An 11,772-nucleotide genomic window follows, 5' to 3' on the forward strand; every position below is an offset into this window, starting at 1 on the left:
CTCTAGTCTATTTCTCTGTTCAAGCAAATAAAACTAAGGCATAACCTATTATTTGCAACCAATAGATTTTAAGTTAAAACAACAAAATTTCAAGACGTCCTACGACTCTTTGAACCTTTTAAGTACCTAGCAGCATATCAAACCCTAATCCATAGATCCCATAACTCGGGCTAATGAAACTAGCCGCTCATGATTTGATGAACGAAATAAAAAGTTAAATTCATGATAGTATGGATAAACTTACGAATGAATGAAAACAACAATTGTTTCTTCACAAGAGAATAATCCACAATAGTTGATAAGTGTTGACGGGAAAATAAGAAAAATACTTAATGAAAAAAATGAGGCAATGTACGTTCCTCCTAAGTTCCAAAAACAAGATTGAGAGAGATCCTAAATAAAACCCTCAAAACTTCTATTTATACCTAAACTTAATTATGGAAATAAAATAACAAAATAAATAAAACTATTGGATTAGGTGACGCCCTAGCTGACGCCACGTCAAGGGTCTGACGCCTTATCACGGATGGCGTCAGATTAGCTCCAGTTGTCTTCAAGTTCTATCTAAAGATGATGATGTTGCTGACGCAACATCACGGATCTGACGGTGTTTCACTATCTTCGTCAGATGTCTTCTCCTTTTGCTAACTCTCTGCATCAGGCTGATGCCCTTATTGACGCCTTATCATAACTTTGACTCCACATCACCAATGTCATCAAAACTACTTCTCAGACTGCAACTCCCTGGTTAAGTTTGACGCCAATACTGATAGCTTATCACAAGGCTGACGACTTATCATGGTTGTCGTCAGCCATATTTTTAGCTCTTTTTGCTCAGATTTCAGCTCTTTTGCTCCATTGTTATTTATTTCCATGCATCTTGTCTTTCCTACAAGATCTTAAGAAATAACATCAAAAACACTAATAATTACTTAAGAACTTACAATTATTTCAATTTAAAAAGTCTTAAATATGCTACAAAAATCTAGCACATCACTAAAGCAGACCCTGGGAAACTTTAGTGGTCAGTTATAAAGCACCTAGAATACTGCTAAAGTCGTACCTCTCCTGGTTGTAGGGCGCTAAAGCAGGCCCTAGACTTCTTTAGCGGTCGGCATTAAACCACTTAGGTTACCATAAAAGTAGTACCTATTAGGCTGGGCAGGGCCGCTAAAGCTCCCTCCACTTAAGCACCAAAAGGGCTACTTTAACGGTTACACTAGTTTTAATACACCAACTATGGAGACTTGGAAAATTCTAAGTCCTCTCAGACCCCTCGGGATATATCTAAAATTTTGATAATGGTAACAAACTATGCTACCCCATAAAATTTGATGCTCCAGACTTAATGAAGATATCAAATTTTTGAAAAAACATTGTTTTCACATAGTTAGCCCCCAAAATCTAATTTCACAACTTTTCAAATCGTGGGTCAAAATGAGATATAAATGTCGTAAGACCAACCAACCATGTTACCAACCTAAAATTGAAATTATGGATCTGTTGGTATAGTCTATTTTGTGATCCAACACATAAATCAATAAATGTTAACCAAAGCTAACTATAATGCCTTTATAACTACAAAAAACTATAATCTCGCACAAATCACTCCAAAATTCATTGGGAAACATGTCAATCATCCCCATACTCCAAAAATATCATAATAAAATAATGAGGAAGGGAAAAATAGTCAAATCACACTGAAATAAATAATTCACATAAATCACCAAAAAATCAGGTCATTAAAAAACTAAAAGAATAGCATAGACGAAGGTGATGAGATGAGATAAACAAAACAAGTGAAAACATATGAAAGATAATCCAACTATATCTAGGGTGGTTTTTTTATACACATCAACTTCCTCCTTCTAAAAGTAGCAATACCCATTTTGTCAAGTGTTAAACACCCTCTAGTCTTTAGAGAAAGATGATGATAACGATAAAAGTATTGAGGAGAATCCACTTCATAGCTATTCTTCGATAGAGTATCTGTTCAAAAATTAGCCTCCTTGTATATACGAAAACATCTGAACCAATCAAGTAAACTAATAAGATTTTGAAGCTCCTCAATGTACCTGCATATATTCCAAGGCGGTGTACTATCATGATTAAGCCATTTGGATAGAATTTTTGAATCAACCTCTAGAATTACTCTACTATAACCATATTGTATTCACCAAGTAATATGAATAAGTGTTGCTTGAACCTCTGCTTGGTTGTGTGAACCAATTTTTAGAGGAGCCGCAAAAGGAAAAAATTACTTGCCTTCACTATCTCTTAGAATACCACCTACTCAAATTTTCCCAAAATTTCCCAAGGCACTTCCATTTGTATTCAGCTTTACCATGGAATAATAAGGTTTGGTCCAACAAACTTGGGTAGCTTTCATCTCATGTTTTCAATTTTCAATAAGAAGAACAAGGTCACTCCAATAATTTGGCCAAGAAATAAATGGATAAGCAGTACTTAAAAACATGTGAAGTTCCTTAATAATGTAGAACTTAAGTCTCATTGCTCTTTATTTCTCTCTCTCATATTTTCTAGCACATCTATTTTTCTAAAGATTTCGACAAACAAAAAAGGTGTTTCTTGAACAATAAGTCTGTAAACCTGATTACTATAGAGTAGTGTCATATTGTATGCCCCCAAAACATGAAAAATGCCTCAAAATAAGTTTATAACAATTACTAGACAAAAAAATATGCTCCACCATATCAAGACCTGTCCCGTAGCAACAAAAACAAGATACTGGTTTATGTCCAAAAGTAATAATTTTTATTGGTAGGAAACTTGCATCTTAAAGTACTCCAAAAAATAAAAGATATCTATACAGGTAATATTTATGACCAATGAAAGAATCCAAACAGCTCTAGCAGTTCTTCTCCCTTACAATATTCCAAACTACAGAACAAGAAAAACTTCCACTAAAATTCAGATTCCTAGAGTTCTGTGAACTGCTCCTTCTTGATTTGTGAATTCAGTGTTGAGTATTTTACGAAGAAGAGCAGGAGGTGCCTGTTGTCTAAACTATTTTTCATTCCATTCACCATCATTAAGGAAGTCAGAAACACTAGAATTGTCAATCCTTGGTATATAGTTATTATGCCAAGCAATAGGCCTATTTCAAGCCAATTATTTTACCAAAATCTATAATTTCCCACTTTCAAGTGCCATAGAATAAGATTTTTAGTATTAACTTTATTGATCATCATGTGCTTCCAAGTAAGAGAATGATCTGTGTCCCACTTTTTACTACTAGGATTTGATCTTTGACAATACATAGTTCATAGGATATCACCCCACAAAGATTATTTGTACCTAAAAGTCCACCATTATTTATATTGTAAAAACAAATAATTATCATCAAGGTTTTAAGCACCAATACCACCTTCTTCATAATAAAACTAGGAGTTTTCAAAGATTCCCAGTGGTACTTCTTCTTTTCCTCCTCTAATTTCCAAAAGAAATCCACAATCAAGCTCTTAATTTGCTTAAGCATAGTAGAAGTAGGAGAGACTGCTGAAAGAATATAAATTCTGAGAGATTAAAGAACTGATTTCACCAAAGTAGCTTTACCTTCATAACTCAACATCTTTGTTTGCCATCTTTTGATTTGTTCAATAACTTTAGCCTCTATTTCCGTTGGGTAAATAATTCTTTGACACCCAATGTATAAAGGATATCCCAAATAAGAGATGGGTCTATCTTTGTGGATAAAACCCATAATAATCTTCACCATCTTAACATCATCATCTGTATCCTTGGAATGCATCATGATATTGATCTTGTCTTTATTAATTAGCTACTCCAAAGTCTCTTTATAAGTTAGAACCATTTTCATGATAGGCTGGAGATAATGTTTAGTGGTTGATTTAAATATGATTACATCATCTGCAAAACTCAAATGATTCACTTGATTTCCAGTTTTCTCCTTGTTAAAACCTTGATAAAGATAGTGATCATTCATATTGTTCAATAACCTACTTAAAACGTATGCACCAAGAATGAAAAGTGAAGGAGAAAAAGGGATCTCCTTGCTTAAGACCTCTTTTAGAATGAAAGAAACTTGTCTTGAACCATTCATATTGACCAAATACCAATTATTTGACATTATCCTTTATATTATATCTACAATAATCTCACCAAAACCCATTTTTCATAAAATAATATAAATATATGACCAAGAAACCCTGTCATATGCTATGGACATGTCTAATTGAATAACCATATTGTCACCTTCCTTTGGCTTCTTGACGTTGTGAATAATCTTTTTCTCAAGTATAATGATTTAAGAAATGTTTTTGCCTTTGACAAACCCTGGCTAATTATCGAAAATAAGATAAGAAAAAATGGAAGTAAGTCTAAGGCTGTCATGACCTAATTTATGAGTCATGATGGCACCTACTTTACCCCTCCAGAAGGTAATCCTAATTCTAGACCAGAGCTATAAACAATGGGCTAATTTGGTAGAAAAAAATCATAGAAGCCAAAAATTTATAAGTAAAGACTTGAAATAATAAATTTAGTAATAATAATAGTCATAAACATAGATAAGATAGAAATAGCATCCCACGACCTAGTAGTTTTGGTATAGGGGCCATCAACAAACAGGAACATAATACTAAAATAGTCAAATACAAATCCATCTCGAATTGTGAAAGACTAGACATAAATAATAGAAGCAAAAAGAAGCATCTCCAACTCCAAGAGCTCATTCTATCTCCAAACTCAACTCAACACGATCCTGGCATTAACGATGACTACTAGCACTAGGATATGCACCAAAAAAATACAAAAGTGTAGTATGAGTACCAAGGTCATGTGTACTCAGTAGGAATCATCGGCGACTAAGCTAAATCATGATATAAGTATAATAATATACAAGATAAATAAGCTAATTCAAAGAGAAAGGGAAAACCTGGAATAGCACTCGAATACTGTAAATAAATACTAAAATAGAATAGTATGGAAGAAAACTTAAATAGTACTAAAAGACTAGCCCCCATAAGCTAGTGAGTGTAAAAAATTAAAAAACCCAATGCAGCCCCCCCCCCCATAAACCCAGAGTGTACAAACAAGAAAGTAAATAATAATTATTTTAATAATTGTCCATATATCAAGCCATAACAAAGAATACATCCACACCATAAACCTTAGATTTGAACCGACTGCAAAATTGTCATAAACAACCCATAAATGAGGGACTCAAACCAAAACTCATATAACCAAATAAGGACTTGAACAAAAACTAATATAATCAAATTTTGGACTTGAATTGAAACTCATATAACAAAATGTTGGACTCGAACTGGAAATCAAGATCACAAATCACTGAATTGGAACTAGAACATGTATCAACTCCCGAGTACCAACAAGAAAAAGTATAAAGGATCTCATCTCTACAAACTCTAAAATATAAAACTTTAAGGATATATTACGTCCATTAAGTCTACAAGAAAATAACAGGAGTCTTGGCCTAACATAGGCCGGATGTAATAATCCTTCAGGTCATTTTTATATTTCTTCATACTTTTGCCATTAGAGACTTTGCATAGCTTTCCCAAGTCATTTATGAATTGTTAGGACTGATATCTTGGTTACCAAGTAGTTTATTTAGTTTTTTAGAGTCAATTCTTGATTTATAAGTCTTTTTTAGTTCACCGAGCAAAAATATCAATAAAATAATCTCATATGTGAATTCCAACCACGCCAAAATCTCTGACATATCAATTTTAGGCTCGGTAAAACTTTGTTTTGCATCCTAATTCACTCGAATACATTTTGACCTATTGGTCGAAAAGTTGAAAAATTATATATTTAGGGTGGGACCACAGTTGGTCAAAACACCCTTCGATGGAAAATCTAAATTTTCCAATGCATCCAGAATGTCGAAGATAGTATGGTTCCATAGTTCATTTTCCTATATTGGATTCCGAATGAATCCCAAATCATTGGCCAAAACATGGAATTTCTTTAAAGTTTTATTTGTTACCTAGTGCAAGGTGATGATGGCATGATCGGACAAGCACGTATGGTGATTTCCATACCACGATCATGGTCCATGAATGGTGATCGCGCTACCTCTTTACATGGAATGGTATCTAAAGACCTTTTGGCTGCATTTTAGGGATTTCTCTCTTATTCTTTGAGACCTAGAAACCCTAGAATAGTGTGCTAGCTTAAGTTAAGTCTTTGGTGTGGCTTGGGAGCTTTATTAACATACATTTTCTTAATTAAAAATGAACTTGAGGTATGAATCCTTCTATCTCATGCTTAAATTTCTTGAATTCTTTACCAAAACCCCAAATAGCTTGAAGGGTTGATTTATCCTGCAATAAACATAACCTTCACATATTTCTTGAGGGTTATGATTCCTTGATAGTGTATAAACATTAGGTTGACCTAGAAAACATATTTTTCATAAGTGGGCCACACTTGGGGTTTTTGGCAGCGCTTTTGGACCCAAAGCACAATGGTGCAATATTGGTATCAATTTTCTTATTATTATGTGTAGATTTGATTTTTGATAGCTTGGCACCTTGAAGAAGCTTATCAAAAAGAAAAAATAAAGGTTTAGTAATTTTTAAGCTTTTTTTTGGATTTGAGGTAGGTTAGTATTGTTCCTTGTTAGATTGAGCTATACTATAGTATAATTTTGATATTGTGATGGTTTTCAGATGTTGGAATGTTTAATGGTATGACTTGGGTTTAGTTGAATTATTTAGGTCACTTGAACTTATAGATTGAAATATTTGGCTTGTAGGCTTGAATCTTGGTGAATTAGATTTCATGTCTCATAGATAGCATGAGGATTACCTTACTCACTCTAGTTGGGTGTGAGTAACCGTGTCACTAATGTTGTAGGTAAGTCAACCCTAGTGCTTACAGTAATGGAAGCACCTTAGATACTATTATTGAATTAGGTGTAATGTTGGGAAAGACCTTTACTTTAGGAGTAGCGGTGGCTTGCTATACATCTAAGAAGAGATTTAGATACCTTAGACTAGTCTCGGGTAGAAGTTGAACTTAGAATGTATTTGGGTAATTAGAAGAGGGTCCTTGACCCACCTTAAGCTTGGATGACAAAGTTCTATTGAAGACCTTAGACAACTACTAAAGGCCTAGAAAATGCTCCTTAGAAACATGTTGTTTACTTTGAGTAATTATATTATGGTGATGACATTAAAAGTGATGTATATGGTTTGTTGACTAAATTACCGTAAATTCTATGAGTACTATGGTTTATGCTATCAATTAAGCCCCTATCTATGTTATCATGAGTGCCATTAATTAATCTATTGTTTTGGACTTTTGGATACGCTATTACTCATGTTGTACTCTTTTTAGTAACCAAACAAGTAACCATGCGAGAATGCCCTCATATTGCAAATATTGTGGGTCTTGACATTAATTCTTCTAAAAGTTATGCTTATTGACTACATAGGAAGTTATGTGTCTAATTATACCCGAAACTCGATGATAATCGCAATACTCATTTCATATATATGTATATTGATAAATTTACTTGGAAGACGAATGTTGAGTATTGGAACTATGCTCTTCTTTACTTTTTCTTTATGTTCATTTAGCTCATATCTCGTGTGGCTTTTCATTTACTTTAGCCCTCGTGGGGCTTGTCATTTATTTTAGACCTTATAGGGCTTGTCCTTTACTTTAGCCCTTGTGGGGCTCATCATTTACTTTAGCCTTTGTGGGGATCGTTCTTTAATATCGATATTGAAATGCATATTGTGATGATATTGATAACCATCAAGTCCGGAGAAATTTGTGATGATGATATTGAAACCTGACATAAGGAGCTTGTGATGATGATATTGATACCCAGCAAGGCCGGAGGAGTTTGTGATGATGATATTGATATCAAAAAAGGCTAAAGTATGTTTTGATTATATATTAATGCCCAACAAGGTTTGAATATGACTATGATGACATACCTGGCAAGGCCGGAGGAATATTGATGATGTAACAATGTGTACATATACCGGTTTGAGCCTTGTTAGCCCTATTTATGGCAATTGTATGCTCACATGTATATGGAACTGTTTATATGAATGTAGGTAGGTTGTTGATATTTGGACACCGCTTGTAGCCCACTAGTGTTAAATGCATTTTAAGTGGTGTAGTTAATGATTAATGATACCCAAGGATTAGTGATGGATATTGTATACATGATTAATCAAGACTAGTTGGTAAGCGAAAAACTAGTTATAAAATAACGATTTACTTAGTGAGTAATGTTAGTGATAATTATTGGTTAGATAGGTAATGTTGACTTGTAAAATGGCTATTTGGTGAATAGTTTCCTAATAAATGATTATATTTATAATGGATAGGAATCTAATAGACTAGTTAATGATCCTTGCTTAGCTAATAAGTAGTGGATAATGGGTGTTGAGAATAATTAGATAGTATGGAATATGGTGATGTAGTCAATATTGGTAACAAGTGAAGGTTCAATAAAATGAATGATTGATGATAAATGTGATATATGGTGGAATAATGATGAGACTTGGATACGTTGTTCGTTAAATGACTTATTATTATCTCTCTTGGGTGTAATCTCTGGTATTATGGGATGTGGTAATGAGTTCCTTAATTTATGCACCAGTTGGTTGATTTCCCCTTCCAAGAAGCTTTTGCAAGATACCACGCTAATAACATCACAATCTACTCATCAGTACGAGGAAAATAATACCCATATTGTATGCCTATGCTTTGGGTCTGAAATTACGTAAAATTCCCATGTAGGTCCCACTTGCAAAATCATACTTTTGAGACCATCAGTGCCTCCCTCTATGCTCAAGTAATATTTACCCTCAAGAATGGGTAAATTTCGAGATCAAATGGTTCTAAAATTAACCCACCAATATTTTAGGGATTCAAAAAATGATAAAGGATTTAATCATGAAATTGATGGAAGCTTACCAAGAATTCAGAAAAGAAACATGTTACTCGATCTTACTAACACACCATAATCACCCACTAATAGTTCTCTAAAGTTTTCACACTTTTAGGGTTCTACATTCTTGAAAATGGGTGAAAATAGGAGAAAACGGGCTTAGTGTGGATTTTATAAGTACCTGGTGCCGCTAAAGTGGGCCTTTGGCAACGCTACAGTGGTACTCAGGCTGTAGAGGTAGGTCACTTAAGTCGTCAGTTGACACTAAAATAGTTTTCTCTTTAGTAGCCAAAATGCCGCTTAAGCGATAGTTGCTGAGCTGTCCAGGGTTGCTTAAGCATCGGAAGGCCGCTAAAGAGCCCTCCTTTGAAGTGCCCATAGGTCCTCTTTAACGGTCACACCAACTAAAGACTTAGAATTTTTCAAGTCTCCGCCAATACCTCTAGATTCATCAAAAATCCCGTATATGCAAATGAACTATGCTATCCTATCAAATCAAACATTTTGTACTCAATGGCACATATAATATTTCCATCCACGGTCTTTTTAATGAAAAGTAGGTTCCATAGTCATATATCATTTTCCTTAACCTTCGGCCATGTGCTAGGAATGAGTTTCAAAGCCTTGCGACCCAAACTAAGGGTACCCGAACCTAAAATCAACATTCTGTAGCTGTTGGAATTATCAAAATTGGCATATAAAGTTGTTTGATTGATTTTTTTGCCCAGTAACTAAACCAGTGAAGATTTTAAAATAGGGAATTGACTCTAAAAATCAAACAAACTATCTGGTACTCGATCTGTCAGCTCCAGTAAGTCATAAATGACTTTGGGCATCTATAGGAAAAATCTAAATATAAAATATTAGCAGAAATGCAGAAAATGACCAGGAGGGTCATTACAATATCCACTACTAAAAGAACTTTCGTTCATGAAAGAAAATTGTTAGGATGTATTTGAAGGCTCGAACTGGTGAGAATACTGGGATCGTATCGAAGGGTTGTGGTAGGGCAAGTTAGGTAGGGTGAGGTGACAAAATATGATAGGGTGAGGTTTGTAGGGGGAATATTAGGTGGTTATATAGTTAGGGGTTGCTATTTTTTGTCTTAGGTAGAGGAATTATTGGATGAGGTAAGGGTGTGATGAATGAGAAAAATTTTGGAAAATGGATTTTGGGAGGGTCAAAATTAGTGTCTATAGAATGGTCTACCAACCTTATAGTAGTAGGCTTGGGATCTCCCAAGCCTAGCTTGTAAAATAAAGCCAAGAGCATTAGATTGATTCTAGCCCCAAGATTACATAAGGCTCTTTCGAATTGGTATACCTCTATGGTACATGAGATGGTGAATGCTCTAAGATCTTCTTTCTTCACAACCATTATGCTTGTCATTATTGCACTACAATTACACGACACTTCAATTGTTTCGAAATCCATGGTTTTTTTTGTCATTAAGTATGAATTTAGCATCGAGCATTTCTTGTAAAGCTTCTAACAAGGGTATGTTCAGTGAAAAGTTTCTGAATTTTGAGAGGAACTTCTTGAATTTAGTGTCATTCTCTTTCTTCTTAAGCCTTTGTGGAAATTATGGAGGAATTTTGATTTGCAATTTTGAAATAATCGAACTTTCCTCTGGTTTTAAAACATCATCTTCAACCGTCTGGGGTATATCTTCACTTCCAACCTTCTCTTCCTCATCTCCCAACTTCTCAACATCAGGGTCATTTGGACTAGGGACTACATCATTGGAATTATCAAGCCACTTTCTCTTTCCGCTTGTTTTTTCTTCAATCCTCCTCTTATTAGGGATATCATTAAGATTCAAAACACCATTACCATGAGTCCTTCCATTCCTAGTGACAATTTCCATGACATGAGCATTATTTTTTGGATTCACCATAGTGTCACTAGGTAAACCACCCTTTTGCCTTGTGGTTAGATGAGCCAATATTTGTCCCAATTATATTTAAAGTTGCTTAATGGAGGCCAAATGAGAGGTGACCATTTGATTGAGTTGTGAAAAGTTGCTTTTTATCTCCTTAAATATCTTATCACTTCCCTCAATCCCTACGAGCATACGAGCAAGATATCTTCTTTCATATAACTTTTTAAGCCCACTGTGGTAGACTCTTTGCCCTTTTGCTCATCGTGAGGAAGAATGTATCCATCATGGTCACATTTCTTATTTCTCCAATTGCAATCCCTGTCTTGCCTTTGATAGGTATGTCAGGAATCCATCATTTTGTTTGACAAGTACTGAATTTCTTCATCAAGAAATTTAGTTCCCTTTGAAACTATGGCATTGGTTGCCTTTAGAGTTGAACCCATTACATGCTTTATGAGGAGATCCAATTATGTCATTACTTTGGCCATGTTTTTATCTCTCTTTATCCTTTTTCTTTTGTTCTTGGTTCACAAAATATATGGATGGATCCCCCATAGCCACCTCAATACCTCTTCTGTGTCGTGTTCTACTTTGCTTTGTTACTTGTCTAAAAACCATGAAGCAACCCCAAAAATTTGTTTAATTATAGATCCACCGGCCGCATTATTTGCAACTGTCTTGTTCAATCGGTCCAATGCTCTATAGAAGATTTGGAGAAGCATCTTATTTGTCATTTCATGATTTGGGCATTATATCAACTTCTTATTGAACCTTAACCATGCTTCATGTGATGGTTCACCATTTAATTGCTGGAACTTTATGATTTTATTCCTCAATTAGAGCATCTGGGATGGTGGAAAGAATCGATCAAGAAAAGCCTCCATAAACTCAACCCAAGATGTTATAGAGCCCGTGGATAATTTTCATAACCACAGCACCACATCACCCGTCAATGAGAATGTAAAGAGCC

General features: G+C 34.7%; 1 non-coding gene across 1 annotated transcript; it reads left to right on the plus strand.

Annotated features, from left to right (window-relative positions):
• The first annotated feature begins 11,534 nt into the window (after positions 1-11,534).
• On the plus strand, positions 11,535-11,640 carry LOC124886280. Its single transcript, XR_007043366.1, has one exon. It is a non-coding gene; the product is annotated as a small nucleolar RNA R71 (small nucleolar RNA).
• Positions 11,641-11,772: the final 132 nt, after the last annotated feature.

Source organism: Capsicum annuum, chromosome 7 (genome assembly GCF_002878395.1).
Source record: "Capsicum annuum cultivar UCD-10X-F1 chromosome 7, UCD10Xv1.1, whole genome shotgun sequence".
NCBI classification, from domain to species: Eukaryota; Viridiplantae; Streptophyta; class Magnoliopsida; order Solanales; family Solanaceae; genus Capsicum; species Capsicum annuum.